At 41.3% G+C, this 23,063-nt stretch overlaps 1 long non-coding RNA gene across 2 annotated transcripts; it reads right to left on the bottom strand.

Moving 5' to 3' along the window:
* Positions 1-41: 41 nt before the first annotated feature.
* On the bottom strand, positions 42-21,785 carry LOC133378373 (uncharacterized). Of its 2 annotated transcripts, none has more exons than XR_009760984.1 (5): positions 21,606-21,785; positions 10,640-10,799; positions 8,545-8,635; positions 4,956-5,029; positions 42-113 (listed from the first exon to the last, which is right to left on the bottom strand). It is a non-coding gene; the product is annotated as an uncharacterized LOC133378373 (long non-coding RNA). The 2 variants fall into 2 exon arrangements; XR_009760983.1 differs by lacking the exon at positions 21,606-21,785 and adding an exon at positions 12,194-12,244.
* Between the last annotated feature and the right edge of the window lie 1,278 nt (positions 21,786-23,063).

Below are 23,063 nucleotides of genomic sequence, written 5' to 3'. Positions count from 1 at the left end.
TCCTTTTAATATATATATATATCTGAAATTCACAGTATATGACCCACACCCAATGATAAATTGTCTTCATATTTTCTTGCAGTCTTTAATTGCCTCTGCTTCTTCCATTATATCTGAAATACATTTGATACAAGATGTCAAAAATAAAAATCTTAAATACAAAGCTCTCACAAAAGTGAAAAAGAGATTAATGTAATTAATTACACATATTCTTTACTTATAAGCATTTTTAAAAATAAAAATAGGGGAGTATTCAACTTGTCCTAAACAAAAAAAAAAGGTATTTCCTACTAGTTTGGAAATACTGATATTTTAATGAATGATTAAATATATTCTTCAGTGTTTCATTGTCACTGTTCCACGGCTTTGGACTGCACTAAGCATAAAAAAATGCTTAGGTCATTTACAATTGATTGTATAGGAAGCCTGCCAAATGAATATTTTAATTAAGCAAAAGGGCAATGGTGAGGGGCCTTTGGCCCACAAAATGGCATTTGACTACAATTCCCATCATCCTTGACCATGATGGCTGAAGCTGATGGGAACTGATATCCAACAAAATTTGGAGGGCCACAAGTTCTCCACTGCTGCATTACAGATTTGATCCAGTAAAACCTCTGTGAGTGTCTCCAATTTAGAAAACTGGCATTATCCTTTAGGCACAAGAAAGTTTGATCAGTCTTGGGATGTATTCATTTAACAACCATAAAACCTGTGCTCTGCAGATGAGGGCCTCCTGCAGATACCATCTTATCAGGAGGTCCGTTCCGCACAACATAGGAAATGGACTTTTAGTGTGATGGCACCTACCCTGTGGAACTCCCTGTTGGTCAGTGACGCAGGCTGTGAGACTCACAGATAAGGTTTTTAGCAGAGAGAGAGAAACCTGAAGCAGAAGGGTTAAGCTGTGAGAACAGAGAGCCAGACAATCAAGGTCAGTGGCTGGCTGAGAGTGTGATAAGGTGGGAAACTGGCAGGAACTCAGTGTGGGGGAAGAAATGTCAATGGAGAGAGCTGTGTCTTATGTCTTTGCCTAGTAAAGACTCTTACAATAAACTTGCCTGGCCTGTCTTATTCCTGTTCTAAACGGCTCTTGGATTCAAACCACGTCTGACCTATTCACGCAATTGCCAACAAGGGTTATGGGCCCAGCTTATCAGGCGTGGTAGCGGGTTCGAGAGCCGGTGAAGTGGCGTTGTTGCAGAGAGAAACAAAGCGCAAGTGAGAGGCAAGTAAGAGTGGGCAACATGGCTGTAAATCTGTCTTCCGGGATGCCGATGGAGAGGCTGAATGCTGTAAATTACTCCAGCTGGAAGTGGAGGATGAGAGCAGTTCTGATTAAAGAGGATTTGAATGATGTCGTGGAAAAAACCCCTCCGGCAGCTCCTTCAGCAGCGTGGCTGAAGAAAGACGAGAAAGCGAAGGCTTTTATTACTCTGGGGCTATCAGATTCACAACTGTTGCTGGTGAGTAATGAGCCGACAGCTAATCAGATGTGGGAAAAGTTAAGAGCCGCGCATGTACAGCAAACTGCGGGAAGCAGGCTGTGTTTAGCACGGAAGCTATATCAGATGCGTTTTACAGATGATGTGACTATGGAAGAGCATTTGGCTGAATTTCGTAGATTAAATGCTGAGCTGCAAGATCGAGGCGTGCATCATAATGACCTACAGATGGTTTATCTCCTGTTATCTTCATTGGATCAAAAATGGGACGTGCTGGTCTCTGGCCTGGAAACCCAACCTGACGGGAATCTAACTTTGGACTTTGTGGAACAGAAACTTCAACAAGAGTGTAATAGGAGGCAAGAGAATAAGAAAATAGAATTAAAAGAGACTGAGACTGTGTCTGTACAACACCAAAATCAAAGAAGCAAGCAAGAGACTAAAACATGTTATTTTTGTGGATCACGTGGGCATATACAGAGACATTGTTTAAAGAAGAGGAATAACAGAAACTTTGAAAGTCAGAGAGCAAGCGTGAACTTTGTTTCTAAGGAGGGCAATAAACTGATTAACTCTAAATGGCTTCTTGACAGTGGAGCATCTAATTGCCTAATCACAGACTCTAGTTTATTTTACACTTCAAAGCCGACGCAGGAGAAGCTTTATCTGGCTGACGGATCGACTCAGAACGCGACTGCGAGAGGAACGCTGAAGATGGGTAATTTGGGAATTTTAACAGATGTATTATTGATTTCTGGTTTAAAATATAATATTCTATCAGTGAGAAAATTGGCTCAAATAGGTTGCAAAGTTACATTTGAAGGGGATAGATGTTTTGTGAGAAAAGATGGTGAAATATGCATGCAAGGGAAATTACAGAATAAAATGTTTATGGTTGAGTGCAAGCTTGATAAACACATGTGTGCTTGGATAGCAGTAAATAAAGAGAAACATGATAATTGTGTCCATGAATGGCACAGAAAACTGGCACACGCACATTTCCAAAAGATACAAAACACCCCAAAGCATAGTCAAGATTTGAAGTTAACACACTGTGAGCATGTGGATGAGTGTGAGGTATGTTATAAAAGAAAAATGACTGTAAATCCAGTAAATAAGAGCTGTGAAAGCACAACTTCTGAACCCTATCAGCTCATACATGTGGATTTGGCTGGACCTTTCCAGTGCTCAAAAGGTGGAGCAAGGTTTTATTTAGTGATTGTGGATGATTTCTCCAGATTTACACATGTGTTCTTATTGAAAAAGAAAAGTGATGCAGAAGAGAAATTAAAGGCATTCATACAGAGAACAGAAACACAACATGGGATTGTTATCAAGAATATCAGATCAGATAGAGGTGGTGAATTTACCAGTAATTCATTTCAAACATATTTGGAAAAGAAGGGGATAATTCAGAATCTCACTGCTCCCTTCAGCCCATCCTCCAACGGAACGGCAGAGAGGAGGAACCGGTCATTGCAGGATTCATTGAGAGCAATGCTAGCAGATGCTGATATGAATAACACTTATTGGGGTGAATGTATTCTGTACACTGTTTATATTCAGAACCGCCTTATGCACAGAACAATAGGCATGTCTCCCTATGAGAAACTGACTGGAAGAAAACCCAGGGTGAAACACATAGAACGTTTTGGGGCAAAATGCTGGGTACATGTTGCAAAACAGTCAAGAGTGCAAGCAGGACGCATTTTGGGATTTCAGAATTCATATTATAGAGTTTGGTTGCCTGAGAAACAACAAGTAGTGTTAAGCAGAAACATAAAGGTGATAGATAAACCTTGGAGAGACAGTCAAACAGTGATCCTAGATAGTGAAAGCAAACAGGAAGCTGCGGATGTTCCTTTCGGGCAACAAATTCCATTAAAAACTGCATTAACAGATTTGATTCATGGTGGCAAACGTACTGTTAAAAGGCTGAGAGGTGAAGACATAACAACACATGATACAGAAATGCCAAGTACGAGTGGTGCAGGTCCGAATAAAATTGAAAGTGAAGAAGAAATGGAAATAGATAATGTCAGGAAATCAGAGAGAAAAACGAAAGGTCAACCTCCTCAGAGATTTGCATTTAATGTTACACAACAGAATAATGAGACAGATGAAATTCCAGTAGAATGGGAAAAAGAGGGACCAATAGATAAAGAAACAATGGATCTAATGTGGAAGTGTTGTGTTGAGGAATGAAATATAAATGTATCATCAAATGAAAGTGAACAAACATGAATCTGTGAAACTTGTGTAAATAAAGAATAAAGAGAAACTAAACTGAACTGAACTGTAAATGTAAACTGTAAGAAATCAAACCATGTACTGAAATGTATTCTGATGAAATGTTAATGTTGTAGAAATGTAATAATTGTAACATGAAGTTTTGTAGTCTGTAAGTCTCAGGTGGGGGCTGTTGGTCAGTGACGCAGGCTGTGAGACTCACAGACAAGGTTTTTAGCAGAGAGAGAGAAACCTGAAGCAGAAGGGTTAAGCTGTGAGAACAGAGAGCCAGACAATCAAGGTCAGTGGCTGGCTGAGAGTGTGATAAGGTGGGAAACTGGCAGGAACTCAGTGTGGGGGAAGAAATGTCAATGGAGAGAGCTGTGTCTTATGTCTTTGCCTAGTAAAGACTCTTACAAGAAACTTGCCTGGCCTGTCTTATTCCTGTTCTAAACGGCTCTTGGATTCAAACCACGTTTGACCTATTCACGCAATCGCCAACACTCCCTACCCTTAAATATTAGACAGGTGCCATCTCTGTTATCTTTTCAGCGCCTGTTGAAGACTTTCGTCTTTCAACAAGCCTTTTAAGTTGAGACCTTATCCCAGTCTGCATCTGTGTTGGAATTACTTTTTAATATGTTTTAAATATTTTTTTAAAATGTTTTTAACCTTTTTTTAATGTCTTGAAAGCTTTTTTAAAAAATGTTTTAAATATGTTTTGTTTTAATGTATTTTAAAGTCTGTTTTTATTATTTTAAAGTGTTTTTAGTGCTTTTGTTTGCCGCCCTGGGCTCCTGCTGGAGGAAGGGTGGGATATAAATCAATCAATAAATAATAAAAATAAAATGCCCAGTTTTAATACTTGCAGAGTGGCAGATAATTCTAGAAAGAAGTTATCACTAACATCTCTACAGATCTCATGTTAGATTCAGAGAACCCTATAACAAATCATTGTCATAATAATTGCACCAGGCAAAGTTTCTTCTCATTGACCAGTAGTACTGAAACATCTGTCTCTCAAGGAGATGGAATATATGCCAGAAATCTTAATCAGGCTACCATATAATATTTGCAATCATAAAGTAAATTCACACTGAATAATTAATTCATACTGAATAATAGATTCTAAAACAAAGTAGACCACAAGCAAAGCAGTTCCGTTGTTCTTGCTTTCCATGCTTGTACCACTGTGTTTTGAGATTGAAGGCCACTCAAATACCTCTGCATAGTTAAGTGCTAACTCTAAAACATTCTTGTAATTATATCATTGCCACGTACACTATTGAGCCTGTCTTGAGTGCTTGCTGAAACCAATCTGCGTCTTTCACTGATGGCAGCCACTGAGCAGCTCACTGTAACGAACAATGGGCCATGTAAACATTATAAGGAAATGAAGTGTGACACAGTCAGAGAGAACTTGCCTAACTACTCTTTCAAGTCTGGACTGAGAACGGTATCATTGAATTTATTTTTTCTCCCTGGCCAAAATTCCCCACTACATGGTTTTTCATGACCAGTCATTGTTTATTTACATCCAGTTAACAAAACATATTTGATGTGCCCAGGGTATGGTCTGAAGGCACATGAGGCCACCACCTTGCTAAAGCTCAGCAGGTCTGGGCCTGGTCAGTGCCTGGCGGGGACACCACCTGGGAATGACATGCATGCTGCTTTCAGTTTGTTAATGAAAGAAAGGTGGGATATAAATGCAAGACAAATAAAATAAAATATATTGGGACAAAGTTCAACCAGACAGCCATTTTAGAACACATCTGCAGCTCATATATACTAGATATATATGTTGCTGTGCACTATCGATGGGGATGCAGTAGGATTTGCCATAACTGTGGTCCTCTCCAGTGCCACCCCCTTCCATTCATGACTCATCTCTGTTCTAGCTACACTTCTGGCCTAGCTTGATGCTTACAGAAGGTTCCAATGGAATATCTGCTGATCTGTCCCTCATAGCAATGGCTTATCACATATTCTGTCACATGGTGTAGTAGTGGGTTTTTTGCCAAATCTCATCATCCATCAACCAGCATAATCTGAGAATAGGATTGCTCTGTTGAATTTTAAGTTGTATGGTTTTAATGGTCGTATGGTTTTAAATTGTTTGTTGTATGCTGTGCAATGGCCTATGGCTAAAAGCAAATAAAGCACTGATTTGATTTGATTGCTCTGTTTGTTTGTTTATTTATTTATAGTTTTTAATTAGATTTTTAATATTTTATTTACAGAAAGAAGAAAAAAGAAACAAGATAGAAAAAAACAAAAAGCAAATACAACAAACATCAATAATAATAATAATAATAATAACAACAATAATAATAATAATTTATTACATTTGTATACCACCCCATAGGCAAAGCTCTCTGGGCGGTTTACAACAATTAAAAACATTAAAAACAAATATATAAATTTAAAAACACATTTTTTAAAAAAAAGTTTGGAGGAGATTCCTGCCTGGCCAGCTGTTCACCTTGAACACAAGCCCATCTATCCATTCAAGAACATGAAGGACAGTCTAGCAGCAAAAGTGGGTCGCTCTCTTCCCTCCACCCTCAAAGGCAGCACTCTTCCTCGTCCATTTCAACCAGAGGCTGGTGGTGAGGCTCCCTTTCAGAGCCTTCCTCTGCAGCCATCTCCTGTGGGGCAGCTGCCTGAAGCAGGGCCACTTTGTAGGAGGCTAAAGAGGGGCCAATTCCAGAGAGAGAGAGGGAGGCTGTGCAACACCAGGCAAACAAACCGGCTTCCACTGCTGCCATCAACAAGGAAGGAACCCAGAAGAAGAAATGTGCAATAAACAATAACTGTGTACCTATGTGTTTACTGGGAGGGAGGAAAGGGAGAATTAAATTATTGGCAAACTTTGTCCGTTCCTGTTTGTGCAAACAAATCCATTTGGGGATCTATATATCCAAGAATTTATCATCCCTTTTTTCACTTATGGATTGTCACTTTCTCATATGCTCTGATATAGTCTTACAGAAAGTCCCTCAATGTCAATAAGGTTTTTATTACCATAGGTATAATTGCCAGTACAACATGTCCTATTAAATATATTTTATTTATCCCATTTATAAGAAGCTCATATTCTGTTTTAGAGAGACTCTTAACATTCTTTTTAATGATGGAGGGAAATGTTTTTGATTATGGGACATTTCAGTGATAACTCTATGTTTATATTTAAGTCACTAATGAGGATCATAACTACTTTAAGTCAAGGACAAGTTACTCAATGTAATATTTGCATGGGTCAGTAGAGAGGTCAGTGGTCCCTAGGAGGGAGGATGCATGTTTCCAATTGGCCTTGAATAACAGGCATATATAGCCTAGGCCTGGGAAGGATGTATAGTTGAATTTCACAGCAGGAACCTTATAACTGATTATTTCTGCTTCTGATGATGTACTGAAGTTATTGGTGAGATAGATGATTGATAGACAGACAGACAGACAGATAGATATCATCTTGAGAAAAAAACCACCAGAAAATGAAGTGTGCACTTTTCCAGTGCTGATATTTGTTTTATCCAGCTGTGATGTTGAAAAATTCATACAAACGAACACAGATATTCAAATTAGTTAAATTTGCTTTTGTTATATCACTAAATAACCATGGGACATTTCCCATGCTCTTCAGTTCTGCTTGTCCTGACTTCAAACCTACTGAATTCCAAATATTTTTAAATTAAAAGAAAACGTGCAGAATTCAGCCAGAATGGGTATGCCAGAAAGTCAAATAAATAGCCCCCTGGTCTTTTCATTTTCAAAGGTTCTAGTAAAGATAGGGACAGAAAGAAATAGAAGCATCTGACTCCAATCCTTGTATCATTTAACTGGAATCAGATTAAATGAGATTCAGAACAAATAATAATTGCCTGTGCAATCTTGCATTTTATTAATAAATTTGCTTGAGCAAAATAAGCTCCACAACATTTTTTTGCTAGCTAAATGACCATCATAGATTTTTTTTCTGAATTGCAACATATTGGAAACCTGTTAAAATATATTCTAATAATTTATTAAATTATGCTTACTGTAGCCAAAATTATGTTTCCAGGCCTTTAGTCAAAGGTGTTTTTTTATTTTTAAAGTCTTTTGTATCTATTTAACATCTAAAAACACTTGAGAGAAATTTTGTCTGTTTAATACTTCTGCATGTTCAGAACAGCTACTTATCCAATGCAATCTTTTTACCACATTAACCCATTATTGATCTTAGACCTGACCTGACCTATACCTAGAAAATAAGCTTCTCTATGAATGAGAAAAACTATAATTGATTCTGTAACTAAGGCTGCAGTCTAATACACACTTACCTGAAAGTGAGTCCCATTGAACCCAATGGAGCTTACCTCTGAGTACACATGTATTGGATTGTAGCCCAAGGCTGTCAACACACTAGTTGCCGGATCAAAGGATTTCTATTAGCCATATGTGGAGGGGGAATGGTTGATCTGCCAATCAGTTGCAAAATCTCTTTGAAGCTAAATTTTTAAAAAACTCATTCAAGCTGCTCCTACCAGGTTTAACCGTAAAAAGGCGCGAGGCTTTGACTAGCATCATGTGCTCCCATTTTCAGAAGAGGGGGGTGGAGACGCACTGGAACAAACAGAACAATGAGTGTGTTTCTATTCCAAGTTATAGCTAGGCTAAAGTTCAACTTTCCAATGAAAATTTTAAAGAGAATCATACACAAGATTTCATAAACTAGGAGTCATTTCCCCTTTTCAACTCTTTTGAAAGTAGATTAAATAGATGCATTTTCTTCTTGATGGTGTTCATTATCTCTGCTAGTTATAGTTAATTATATATTCCACAAATAAATCATCTATATGCTAGAGAAAAAATAATATAAATAAACCTTAAATAGTCAATTGTCCCTGATCCTTAGAAGACGTTTCAACTCAGTTGCTCCAAGGGAAACTAAGGGCACAGGTTCAGAAGTGTTCAAACTGTAAAGGGAAAAATAGAGGGGCTTAATGAAATCCACAACCTCCACCCCCTGACCAGAGCTTGGAAGTTACTTTTTTGAACTACAACTCCTACCAGCCCCAGCCAGCATGGCCACTGGATTGGGCTGATGGGAGTTGTAGTTCAAAAAAGTAACTTTTCCAAGCTCTGCCCGACTCCCTCCAATTTTAGCCTTAAGACACCCCGCTTGCCGCGCAGCTGATGGGCGGGGCATAGTTGCAGATGGGGGCGAAGTTGCTGCCCCCATCTTTAAAAAGGGGCAAAAGTCACACGTCGTGCCTGTGATGCAAACGTGACTTGGTGAAGGGAGGGGGGAGGCTGGAGGGCTTATTTAAGCCCAGCGGCTCCTCCTACCTTCCTCTTTCAATCGTGACGCCCACCCTGCCCTCCCTCCCTCTTTTATGGTGTGCCTAGGGGTCTCTTCGGGGCCGAGTAGGAATTTTTATCCTGCCCACCCTCGTTGGCAGGCAGGTTTTTTGCCTGCTCCACACTATGGGAGTGGGAGGGAATTGGGTTAGGGGGCGTTGTTGTTAATAGGTGGTTTTGGCTGATTTGGCACGTTTATATATTGAAGGCTAATGCCCTATGGGGCACTTTCGTTATAGCACTGGTGCGGGAAGGTGCAGGAAGGTGAATAGTTAAGGACAGCTAGGTGCTTTGAAGGTGATTGGCGGTTCCAGAGGCCTGTCCAGCAAGGCTTTGCGGCTCGAGGACAGGATATGGGCTGCCTCTGGGGCTAACTTATCTCATCTACCCAAGGGTTATTCAACCCCGGGTGGGGATGATGTGGGAAGGCCCCCCTACTCACCTACAAGGTGTGGCAGGGGTAAGGGGTAAGCAGATGGGCTTGCCCTTCCCCCAGCAGGGGTTGGTCGCCCAAGAGCTGTACGGCAGGTTACTTGCTTAGAGATAGTACCGCACCTAGAATTTCCCTCTGCAGGTCACTTTAAATTGGGTTTGTATGTTGTAATTTAATAAAGTGGCCCTTGTTCAACCCAAGCTGAAGTGTCAGTGTCTTATTTCACCTCTCAACTGCAACTAAAAACAAGAGCTACAGCTGCCTCCCTTATAATTTGAGCAATAGTGGCATGTGTGATGGGGTAAAGCCCTCCTAACAGTGGCATTGTTGCTGCTTACTTGGATAAGCTAGGCTGAGGTAACATGGTCAGGGCTTCATAGGTGCACTAGCAGGACCACTGCCACCAATCCATCACTCTCATCAGTCCACCTTCACTACCCTGACCTCACCTCTCCCTCAGCTTGGTAAGGTGGCTCTGTCCCATTACATGCACTGCTGCTGAAGCTGAGTGCACTGAACTTTACTGAATACAGACTGGATGTGCACTGTGGATTACTTCCTTATTCATTTTTATTCATATTCCCTTCCACAATGTGGCCCAAATCATTTATTATACACAATTCTGTATGGTTCTCACTGGAAAAGCACCTCTGCATGGTCGGGTTTCACAAAACTGCTATAAGGTGTTCAAGCTGCACCCATGTCTGGGTTGTCCAGACCACAGCTCTATCTCCTGGGCACTTTACATCTCAAGTCTGTAGCCACATAATCCACACGGCCCACTCTTTTCTTATCCTAACCTGTTCAAGTTACTGTGTTGTTGTTAGTAGTATAGTGGCAAATTTAGAAGTGAAGGGTCTCTTCATGATAGTCACCCCACACACCCCTTTCTAAGATTAATACACCCTTCTTAGATTATACAATAAAAATAAGCTTTCAGTCTCTGATTGGTAAGTGAGTTGCTTGGACTGCAGGAACTCCTGGGGTCCTAAAGAGCTGATGTTTTCCCCTTCCCTATACTTGGCCAATAGCTTCTGTCTGCTTGTAATCTCCATTTGAGATCAAGTGCTAGTTATAAGTTATTGTCTGAAGATTCTACTAAATAGTAAGTGTGGGTGGATGTTAACAAAATCCCATATGCACATAACAAAGAAATAAGTCTTTGTGTTTAATGGGGCTTACTCACAGGTACAGGTTTATAGCCCAGGCTTTCTTGTGAGGAAGGAGCAGAGGATGCTGCTTGGTGCACACCAGCCTAGGAGTAGGCGCACTTGCATGCATGAGTCCCAGTTGTATCCATCTAAACCCACAATGATCGGCCAGATTGGCTGAAGCCTGGAGATGTACTAAGGAGGTGTAGGGGGTAGAGAGAGAAAACATCCCTTCCTTTATAAAGATGCATCACTTTGGTTAAAGGAAGCATAATGTAACGCCTATGATAAAAACACGTAGAGCTTACCCACATGGGAGCATAACTTTGTGCTAAACATGCTGTTTTTACCCCCGTTTTCTGTTTGCACCATCCATAGTAAGGGCTCAAGGCCAGCTGCAAACATGGAGTTTTCTGGTCACACACAATCAATCTAAAGACCATGCCCTCTAATTTAACATTTCCACTTCTTCCAGTTACCTGGCAACCAAGCATGCTCAGTTTGTTCTACCAGTACATTTCATTTTTTTTAAAAAAAAACCAACCCAGAAGTGCAATTATTCATATTTTCACTGGTACAATACAGATGAAATACAAATCTTTGTTTGAACAGTGTTATGGTTTTGTGCACAAGTTAGGGCAAAACGAAAAATAAGGCACCGTTTGCAGCGACATAAAAAGGGCTTGCAAAATGGGAGAGAGCAGAGGAAGTTTCTCTTTAGCCCATAGGAAATGAAATTAATGAACGGAGGAAGAGGGAGTGGGTGTGTGTAGAGGGGAACGATTGACACACCCACCTAAAAGCATCGGAGTAAAGGGCAAGTCCGAGAGATACAGAGTGAAGACGTTTCCTTCCCTTTTCAGATTATCAGAGAATTGGGTTAGTATGGATTTACAGGAGGGAAACTGCGGGATAGCTTCTGTTTGTCAGTAAGGTCATGTGAACCATGCGAATTAAAAGGGGATGTGAGTAGCAACAGACACACAGTAAAATCCTGTGTAGATGAGCTCTAACTGCCCCTTTGCAGCCGTTTTATAATCTCCTTCTATATCTTCACAACAAGCCTGTGATGTAGGTTAGGCTAAGAGATAGTGACTGGCCCAACAGCATCATGTGACCTTCAGGGCTGAATGGGGATTTCCAATACTTTTTGCTCAAAAAAGTGAAAAAGGAAAAAAATGCTATAGTTATGATAAATAACCACAACAAACGAATACAGTGCTTGATTTTTTAACTATATCTTGAGTTTATCCCAGCATGCACATCTGAACAGAATTCCTATAAATCTTAAATCTTTGTGCTAAACATGCTGTTTTTACCCCCATTTTCTGTTTGCACCGTCCATAGTAAGGGCTCAAGGCCAGCTGCAAACATGGAGTTTTCTGGTCACATACAATGCCTGATTGGGCACTGAATGTAGCATTACCAGCCTAAGATCAGCAGGTGAAAGGAAGACTCCATCCTCAACAGAAACATCCAGTCTCACACACACCCCAACCTCTTTTCCTTTCTTTCTTTCCCTCCCTCACTCCTCCTTTGGGCTGGAACAAAACCACAATCTTCACAAAACCACACAGCTCCACCCTCACTTTTTTTGCTGCTGGGTTAGGATCTGTGTTGACAAGAGCTATGTGCTTGCTCACTCACACACAAATCCTTTGTGTATTTGTCCATGCAGGGCAGATCCCATTGGTCTGCCACACCTGGTCGTCCAATGGAGTGAGCTCCATTGAACTCAGTGGAACTTACTGCTGAGTAGGCACATAAAAGTGTGTGCTGCTAGTGATTTTAAGAACATTTTAAAGGCTAAGAAGGTATTAACTTGTTTTTTTAAAAAGAATGCTGTTGAAAATCAAGAGCTATGAAATGATGAATGAGTGTTGCATCCCAATATAGGAATGATTGCTCCAAAAGAGTAAGGCAGCAATCTGAGAAGGTTGCTAGCTATCACTTTAGAGTGGACCCCCCACCTTCCAGATCAGTTGCATGGGATTTCATTTGCATTGTCAGAGTTTTCTGACAATCTTTCTCCTGTTATTATTTACTTACATTTTATTATTTACTATTATTATTATTTACACATTTACTTGGTAGTAAGCACCACTGAACACAGTGGGACTTACTTCTGAGTAAGCACACATAGGAATAGGCTGTAAGGCTGCAATCCAAGCCACATTTACTTAGGAGTTAGTCCCCACTGAACTCAGTAGGACTTACTTCAGAGTAAGCATGCACAGGAATGGGCTGCAATGCTTCCCCTCCCTCTCCAGCTAAGCCCCAACACAGGTGTTGTTGTTTTTTTTAGGTAAGCCTGAGGTGCAAAGGAGGCACAGACTACACCTTGGGAACCTCTGCCTAAAGAATTAAGAAGCCTGACTCTTCACCCCCCTTTCCTCTCTGTAAACCAGCCTTTCCCAGCCAGTGTGCCTCCAGATGTTGTTGGACCACAACTCCCATCAGCCTCAGCCAACATTGCCAATGTCTGAGGCTGATGGGAGTTGTGGTCCAACAACATCTGGAGGCACACCGGTTGGGAAAGGCTGCTGTAAACTTCTCTCACTCACTGTAGTTGCCCTCAACTTCTCTTGACTCTCCTTGTAATGACCTCCCACAATAACAGACAGTGGGAACCAATCATCCTGAAATGAGATTAATCCTGATTGCTGATTGGCTGTAGCACTGGCGACAGAGGGGGGGGAGGGGCTCCAGAAAAACTAATGGGATAGCATTCCAGAGTGACCTGGCAACACTACACAGCTGGGGTGTGTTTGTTTATGTGGGCTGCTTTAAACTTTGGTATTGGACTAGCTAGTGTACAAGTTTTGGAATAAATAAGTAAATAATGGACTGATGCTGAAAAGGCCTCTTTCACATGATCGGATCTCTACTTTGTAGTTGTTTATACACATTGTATACTTTTGACTGAACACATGTTCTAATATGTAATGTGAGCATTTCAGATTACCCCTTGGGACTCCATTCAGATAATGGCCTTCTTGGAGTTGCTTCACACTTTATCTATTGAGGTCAGATGCTGGTTTGTTCATAGTGAAGTGTAAACATATGAAGAGGCATTTATTCTGGCTATTTTGTTTTACCCACATATAGCCCCAGGGTCTCCACACGTTTTGAGCAAAATATAGAGTTAGTGCAAGGGAAACATCCCCTGAATTTTGTAATCTTTCTGTACTTTTATGTAAATGCATGTGAACACTTGCATAACAAAAACTGGATAAACTTTCCATATTGCCCTGCAATATATTTTGTATACATGGTAAGAGTACAATATCACTGAGCTACAGTAGTGTCAATGCCTGTTGTTGCTCATGCTCTTATGCTGCAATCCTATACATAATTACTTCAGAGTAAGTCCCATTGAACAGAGTGGGACTGACTTCTGAGACAACGCACACAGGCTTGCACTGCTAATTAGGCAGAGGTTTGTGTACTGCTTTGTCACCTAATTTCAACATTCAGATAGGTTTCTCCAGTTGAGTGAAAAAGGTCTAGTTGCTATTTGAACTCAATATGGATATAATTTTAAGGGATTAGAAACCTATAAACTCCCTGGCTGCTTCACTGCCTTTATGTACTTTTTGATTAAAGAAGTCCAAATAAAAATAGTGTATTTATTATCACAGGTTCCATTAAATGATACTTTAATTAACAATAGCTGTGCAGATCTTTCAATACATGCAAACTGCTATATGCATGCTTACATCTAGTGTCCCCTAATTATCTGTCAGCTATAGAATGTCAAGGGCATTTTGCCATTTGCCCAAATGGTTTCTAAATTGCTGAAAGGCAACTCTTTGGTGGTGGTATGGATTAATGGCTCTGTAAGAATAATTTTATGTTAAGGAAAAAACCTTAATTTTCAGTGCAAATTTTCAGTGTACATAGCCAAAACACTGCTCAAATACAAATACAAATCAAGATCTTATTCAGAAAGGATGCAAAAGGTGTATAAAAAGCAGAACCAAACATGCACTCTGTCATCTTGTAATTTGATTTTTTCCTTGAAAATCTGCAATTAATTATCAACCAGTTTCTATGTATTTTTTCTTTCTTTCCTTAAATGTGAAGGGAGTTCTCCCTGTAAACTAATGAACTAAAGTGAATCCAAATAGAGACCAGCTGGCTGAATTACTAAGTAATTTTATACGCATGATTGACTTTATGATGGTTTCACTGAAGTAACTAGTCTTTATTCTCACAATCAGTACCAACGATAATTCCAGGGTAGGGAGGAGGGGGAGGATGATTGAAATCAGGAGAACAAGGAGTGGAGGGGTTTGTTTGATGTCCTACACTACACTCTTGCATACACATTTTTTTGCATAATCGACACTGAATTACATGTCCTCATAGGCTCCAAAGCAACACATAGTGAATAGCTGCCTCACAGACATAATAAGCAACCAATGGCTAAATAATCATTATAGATACTCCATTAATAGCATCTTGCTGTGTGGCTCTTTAACCATACAGATTGTTCTCTCTCTCTTTCTCTCTCTCTAACACATTGTAACCTTTCCAAGAGTTTCCTTTGGGCATTATACCCCTTGCATCTTCTTTTAAGGTTTTTGTTGTTCATTATTTATTAGTTTCTGTGCAAATACATAATGCATTTGAGGGAGAAAGTACAAAATCAAGTTTAAAAAACTGCAGTTTTAATCTATGAAGCCTTTGCTCACTGTGAGCTGACTAAAATCTGATGAAACAAAACGGGTGAAGAGAGGTGAGAAGGTTAAATGGTCTGGAATTCCTGAGGGAATCTGTTTTTACAGCAGGCAGCATTTTCCCAAATTATATATAAAATAAGAAGCAACAACTGCTCTTTCAATGAAACACTAAACAAAAATATTAACATATACATCCTTGAAGGCTTTTCCTAAGAGTCATCACATTTGCATAACATAATAAATAACATGTTGTAAAAGAGGTTAATGATGTATTGCAATACAACAGAGAGCTAAGAAAGATGCACAACAGTAACTTTACATCACGATGCGGTATAATTACAGATCAACAAAGTCAATGGCAGTTCTTACATATTTTTCAGCTGAGTGTGTCGGTTTTCCTATCAAAGCTCTGGCGTCTCACTAGAATATGGAGATGACCCAAGCAGTTAAAACACAACTGCTTCTACACACCCTCTCCCATTGAAGCTGCCCAGCTTCTTGGTGTAACAGGGATCTCAGGATCATAATGTGGCAGAAATTGTAGCAAGAGCACTAGAGAACTGTGAGCACACTTGCACTTGCTTCAGAAATCATTTGTGCCCCACAACAAGTTGAGAAAGCTTAATACTCTTGAGCATTTGACAATGCTTGGAGGGTGCAAATGCTAGAAGGACAAAGTAGTTCTTCTATGGCCACTACCCTGTCTCACTCCTCAAGAGAAACAAAAAAGAACATGGGGATGAGGGATGATGTAGTAGATGGCTGAAGAATCCTATTGGGCCAATGGTGCATGGGGCATCATTTCCTGTCAATGAATTATGGGACTTTTAGTCCAGCCCACAATTTCCCAGTATAATGGGACTTGCCATGTGTCATTTGCTGCCAGACAGTTGCTTCCAAAGACACTCAAGTCTCCATTTGAGCCTTTCAATGGGTGTTTCAAACATTCCTATTCATTATACAGCCATGAGAATGGCTGTATACTATAGCCCGCATGGATTTTTCACATTCCACCATGTTAAATTGAAAATAACTCCCATGCCATTCAGCTGCTACCCATAAGCTCATTTCAAAACAAAATCTTACAAGACATATAGTCCTGAACTCAGAAACGCTTGTTTAATAACCCTCTAAGTTTTCATGGCAATACACATAACACTCAGAAAGAATCTAGAATTCAAAGTCTAAAACAAGAGTACAATAATCCAGACTGGCTGTTTGACTCTTTTCTGTCAGTGGTCTCATAATTTGTTGAAATTAATTAAAAATCAGCCATGTTCACAGAATGTATGGAATCCTATTACTAACCTTGCCTTATACTCCAGCTTCATCTTCTGCAGTTTAAAAGTTAAATTAATTTAAAAGCAGCCATGCATTTTTTAAAGAAAATTAACATTGTATTCTACGATAGCACAAGCATGGTAAGAACCAACTGTCAGTGTTCTAAAAGCCAGACTAACAGCTCTTTGGTTTAACTAATCAGGGGGCCACAGCACATATTTATTCCACTTTAAATAGTCATGGCTTCTTCAAAGAATCCTGTGAAGTGTAGTTTGTGAAGGGCACTGAGAGTTGTTAAGGGACTCCTATTCCCCTGACAGAGCTCTAGTGGCCAGAGTAGCTTAACAACCAGACACTCTTCAGAGAATTCTTGGGATTGTAGCTCTGTGAGGGGAAGTGGGCATCTCTTAACATCTTTCACCACCCTTCACAAACTACACTTCCTAGGATTCTTTGGGGGAAGCCATGATTGTTTAAAGTGGACTAAATTTCTGGTGTGGATGTGGTCAGGGACAGCTTTGGTTTAAATTTGAGTGGGAGACTATATGTGTCTGCTGTAGAATAAACAGGAGGGGAGAAATTCCAAAAAATAATGATACTGTTTACAATGTTTTCCTTTTGGAAAGGAAAGGGCCTTTCCCTCTGCCTAGTGTCCGCCCACCCAATTCCTTTTCCCTCTTCTGACCTTCCCCGTCAGTTTCACATATGCTAAGCATGACTGCACAGGAGTAAATCCTGTTGAATAAGCATGCAAATGATCAAACCTGCACCCCTCCTTCCCTCCAGCCCTCCCTCCCCCTTTTATCCTCTGCCCCTGTGGTCACTTTTCACTTTTCCTAAGCATGATTACATGGCAGTAAATCACACTGAACTCAATAAACGTGCAAATGATCAAACCTGCCCTGCCCCTCCTTCTCCTTCCTATCTCTCCTTTCCCCTCCTTCCCCCCTCCTTCCCTCCCCACTCCAGCTCTCCCACCCTCCCCCTTATCCTCCTCCACCCATGTGGTCAGTTTCACCTTTCCTAAGCTTGATTGCAGGGAGTAAATCTCACTGAACTCAATAAGCATGCAAATGATCAATCCATTCTTGGCAAACTTGCACAGGATTCCATTTCCTACCTCTTGGATTAAAAGGCAGGGAAATCCATTAATAGGCAAAAGAAAACCCTTGCGGTTTAAGAACATACCTATAGCTAACAGATATTTCTATCAAATTTTAAAAAGCGGGGAAATTGGGCAGCTATAGTGAATGCAATCAGGACTGCATCTCCAAAGATGGAGAATTACATTTTTGTATGTTTGTTGGTGTTCTTACTTTGCTTCCTTCTTGTGTTACTACTGTTTCTACAGATAATCTAACCTAGAAAACTATATTTCACTCATTATTCATCCTAGAAATGTGTATCAATTTTGTTTTTATTTTCAAAACCTTTTTATTGGTCAATGTCATATGATGGTGAAGATAGCCTTTTATGTTTCAACATGGAGGTTATGTTCTATTTCTATTTTGGGCGCATTAACAGTTGAATCTGAAACTGCAGTTTGATGTAAAATCAGACTGATTACAATATGTTGCTACTTAAGCAATGAATCTAGCTGTTGGTAAAAAACAAACTTGGCTTGCCCAAGATGCCCCCTGCCACCACACACCCCCACCTCATCCCACTGCTGCTGCCTGCCTGCCTGCCTGCCTGCCTGCCTCCCTTGCCTGCTTACCTGCCTGCCTTTCCTCCCCCTCCCCCACGTGCTGGCCTGCTGCTGCTGCTGCCCCCATGACCCCATAGCTGTTGTCATGTGATTACAGGGTAGCCTAAGAAAATATATTATCTATGGAAAAGTGAATAATGGGGCTACATTTTCTACACTTCAGAAATTAAACAATGACCCACATTTGGGGATTTTCTGACATGCCTCATATCCCCACCCTATTTTATTTTATTTATTAAATGTATATCTCATCCTTCCTCCTAAATTAGATGTTAAATTGCTTGGGGGGGAATAAAATAGTTTATTAGGGAAATTCATAGCACAAAGGTTATTGAGTATAGCAATATTTTCACCAGCACCACCTTCTGAGAACTTCCTGTCATGTTGGAACAGAGTCACCAAATCATGGTTCCTTAAGAACCCACCCCAACCCCGTGATGCAAACACAATTTGGGTTGGTCTTTCACAATCCAATCCACTTCCTGTGTAGCTTGGAATAATTTGGTAGCATGTGCCTCTGAGCATATGGTGAGTGGTGGCAACACCTGCCATCTCCAAAGATGGAGAATTACATTTTTATATGCTTGTTGGTGTTATTCTTACTTTTCTTCTTTTCTGTGTTACTACTGTTTCTACAGAGAATCTAAACTAGAAAATTATATTTCTCTCATTATTTATTCTAGAAATCTGTGTCAAATTTATTTTTAATAATTTCAAAGCCTTTTTACTGGTCAGTGTCATGTTATGGTGAAGAAAGCCTTTTGTGTTTCAAACTGGAGGTTGTGCTCTATTTCTATTTTGGGTGCATTAACAGTTAAATCTGAAACTGCAGTTTGATGTAAAATCAGACTGATTACAATATGTTGCTACTTAAGCAATGACTCTAGCTGTTGGAAAAAACAAAATTGGCCTGCCCAAGATGCATGTATTCAGCCTGCTATGCTTAAATCACTCCATTTAAGGATGGATGGCAATGGTAAATTAAAAACATAACAGCACACCAAGGAATTTCCTAGAATTCCTGCTTTGCCTTCCCAAGTGCAGCCTGGGTGGGTGGGGCATGTTTGTGGCCGGAGATTGAAGCCCCAGCCACTGGAGGAGGGGTGACTGTGTTGGGGTGGGGCATCAGGGTGTAGTTAAGCCCATGCCGGCTCCAAACTGGATGCAGGGAATGACATTTTTCTGTCTGAGCTGCAGAGTAGTCTGCGACATGTGGTTCTTGGCAGTGGGCTAAAGGGGGACTAAATAGAGATTTGTGCCCCTTTGGTGGTGGCAAGGGGCAGGGAAGTAGTTAAGGACAGCTAGGTAGCCCCCCTAGGCACCTTTGGAGGTGCTTGATGGCTCCAGAAGCCTGCAAGCCAGGGCTGTAGGGCCTGGGGACAGGATATGGGCTGCTTTTGGGGCCAATTTACCTCATCTGCCCAGAGTTGTAGGGCCCCAGGAGATGGTGAAGTGGGAAGGCTCCCTTGCTCATTTATAGGGTGTGGAAGGGGGAAGGGGTGAGCAGAATGGCTTGCCCTTGCCCCAACAGCGGATGGTCGCCCTATAGCTGTATTTCAGCTGCTTGCTTATAGACAGCTCCCACACCTGTGTTTCCCCTCGGCAGGTTTAATTTAAGGGGTGTGTTAATAAAGTGGCCCTTAGTTCAGCCCAGCTTGCTGTGTCAGTGTATTATTTCAAACCTTGGATGCAATAAATTTCACCTACCACTGTTTTATCTTGTGCAAACTAAGACACTCCTCATATCCACTGAGGGCTCTATTGCAGAATAGTTAGTGCCATTATTTCATTTCATTATTGTTTTTGGAGTTTTTTAATGTAAATTATGCAAAGCATTGCTGTACTTCACATATTCACAGAAACAGAAAAAGAAAATGATTTATTTATTTATTATTTGATTTATATCCTGCCCTTCCTTCCAGCAGGAGCCCAGGGCAGCAAACAAATGCACTAAAAACACTTTAAAACATCATAAAAACAGACTTTAAAATACATTAAAACAAAACACCTTTAAAAACATTTTTTTTTAAATGCTTTCAAAACATTTTTTTTTAAGAAGTGGTTAAAAACATATTAAAAAGCAATTCCAACACAGATGCAGACTGGGATAAGGTCTCAACTTAAAAGGCTTGTTGAAAGAGGAAGGTCTTCAATAGGCGCCGAAAAGATAACAGAAATGGCGCCTGCCTAATATTTAAGGGTAGGGAATTCCACAGGGTAGGTGCCGCCATACTAAAGGTCCGTTTCCTATGTTTTGCGGATAAGATGGTATTTGCAGGAGGCCCTCACCTACACAGTGCAATGATCGGCTGGGTATATAAGGGATAAGACGGTCTTTCAGGTATCCTGTTTCCCAGCTGGTTTCCCCTCAAGATCCATTCCTTTGGACGTCTCCTGTGCCCATCCTTCTTCTCACCCGCATTTATTTATTTATGTATTGCTTACTGTAAATTGTAAATTGTATTTTTTTATTGATGTATTTTATATTTGTGTTTTTTTGTAAGCTGCTTTGAGGGCCTTTTGACCAAAAGGCAGGGTAGAAATAAACTTTTTTTAAAAAAGCAGTATAGGGCTTTGTACACTAAAGCTAGAACCTTGAACATGGCCTAGTAGCAAATGGGCAGCCAGTGCAATTCTTTCAGCAGCCGGGTGACATGTTGGCAATACCCTGCCCCAGTGAGCAGTCTCGCTGCTGCATCTTGCACCAGCTGCAGCTTCCAGACCCACCACAAAGGCAGGCCCACATACAGTGCATTACAGTAATCCAGCCTGGAGATTACCAGTGCGTGGACAACAGTGGTCAGGCTATCCCGGTCCAGCAACGGCCGCAGCTGTCTCACCTGCCGAAGCTGGTAAAAAGCACTCCTAGCCACTGAGGTCACCTGAGCCTCTAGCGACAAAGATGGATCCAGGAGCACCCCAGACCACGGACCTGCTCTTTCAGAGGGAATACAACCCCATCCAAAGCAGGCAACGGACCAATTATCTGAACTCGGGACCCATTGTACATTTCTCCCACTGACTACTAAACAGTGTTGTTTGTTTTAAAAGTCTTTACATTGTTATAATTAATTACATCATCTATAATCTTTATTGCAATCCTGTGCGGTAGAGTAGGTGGACAGTAGTACTGAGGCCTGAGGCCTAAGCCAAATTGGGCCTCTATGGGGGCATTTGGGCCTTGACCAAGTTGGCTTGAGATAGCCCCAGATCTCTATGGGTTGGGTACAGCAGAGTGATCTGGTGCTATCAGGAGGGAGGGGGTCAGGCAAAAAGGACAGGTAGACATGCACAGGAAGGAAGAGAGAAAATGGGAAAAGGAGGTACCTGCTGGGGAAGGTAAGGTGCCCTTCCTGCCTGTCCTCTCTTTCTTCCCACCAGGCCTCACCAAGCCTCACATCACATGCCAAATCCCCTCTCAGCAGCACCCCACAGTAGGGAACTCTTGCTTATCAGCTGCACTTTAAGGAGGACGCAGGCAAATTGGAACAAGTTCAGAGGAGGGCAACGAGGATGATCAGGGGACTGGAAACAAAGCCCTATGAGGGGAGACTGAAAGAACTGGGCATGTTTAGTTTTGAGAAGAGAAGACTGAGGAGAGATTTGATAACACTCTTCTGAGCTCCTGCTGAGAGGAAGGGTTGGATATAACTGTTAAAGATACAGAAGACCTCTTGTTTGCCAGGCCCAGCCTCCAAGAGGTCTTCTGTATCTTTAAAAGTTGTGCGGAAGGGAGAATTCCACCTTGTGGTTTTTCCCATTACAGGGTTGCAAGAACACCTGCACTTGGCTGACTTTCTCTTCTCCTAAAGATACAGGATCAGTCTCAGGCCCTGAACCTGGCAACCCTAGTTGGACTTGATGGCCTTATAGGCCTCTTCCAACTCTACTATTCTATGATTCATCTTCTGCTGTGCCGGTTGCTGCTCATTCATGGGTGGCTTTCCTGCATGCAGAGAAGCTGCTTGCAAAGGAGCAGCAACCAGCAACACGCAGGATGGAACTGTCCTGCTTACCAGGTACGCAAAACAATTCCATCCTGCACGTGGCTGCTGTTTGTGCCTGCCTGCTCTCAGTTGGGAAGGGGGGGGAGAAGGAGATGTAGCATCTCTTCCCCCCAACCATATTTTTAATTTAGAACAAACCCTTAGCCTTGCCCCCAAATAGCTTCAGGGATGGATCTGGGGCAGGGTGGGTGGCCTCCTTTTCAGAACAGGTTGGATTGGTCCTCCCCAGGGCTCACAGATCAGGGCCATAGGGTGGATAAGGAAAGCTGGACACAGCCCTAGTGGCCAGTCTTGCTTCAGTGTTGTCTGGGTAAAACACATACACATCCATATCACATTACACAGCCTCTGGAGTGACCACTGTTGAACCCAGTGAGCTTAGGTCAAAGTAAACGTGCATGGGATTAAATTCAAAATCAGAGCCCAGAGGCTAGGCTGATCTTTGGCAAAACAGGAGAGAGGGGATTCCTTTTAGCACAAGTGCTTAAATCAAGAGCCTCCAACGTGATTTTGTCTTCTTTGAAACTTGTTAAAACTTAGGCTGCAGACACTAGTTGCTTTAAAAGCAACCAAACGATTTTCTCCGGCTGCATTTTGAAACAACTCTGCCCAGGGCTGGACACATTTCCTTCCCCACTGCTGATTAGGACCGCTCACAGCAAAGCATTGGGGCCATCATTGTGTCTACCTGAGCCTACAGCAAAGCGTTTTAATTGGACAGACGTGGAGTTGATAGTTTTGATGACTATGTGAAGCTGACTTCGAGGTAAAGCGCACT

The sequence above is a fragment of the Rhineura floridana genome, chromosome 2 (genome assembly GCF_030035675.1).
Source record: "Rhineura floridana isolate rRhiFlo1 chromosome 2, rRhiFlo1.hap2, whole genome shotgun sequence".
Taxonomy (NCBI): domain Eukaryota; kingdom Metazoa; phylum Chordata; class Lepidosauria; order Squamata; family Rhineuridae; genus Rhineura; species Rhineura floridana.
This window is presented reverse-complemented; position numbering and strand designations above follow the sequence as displayed.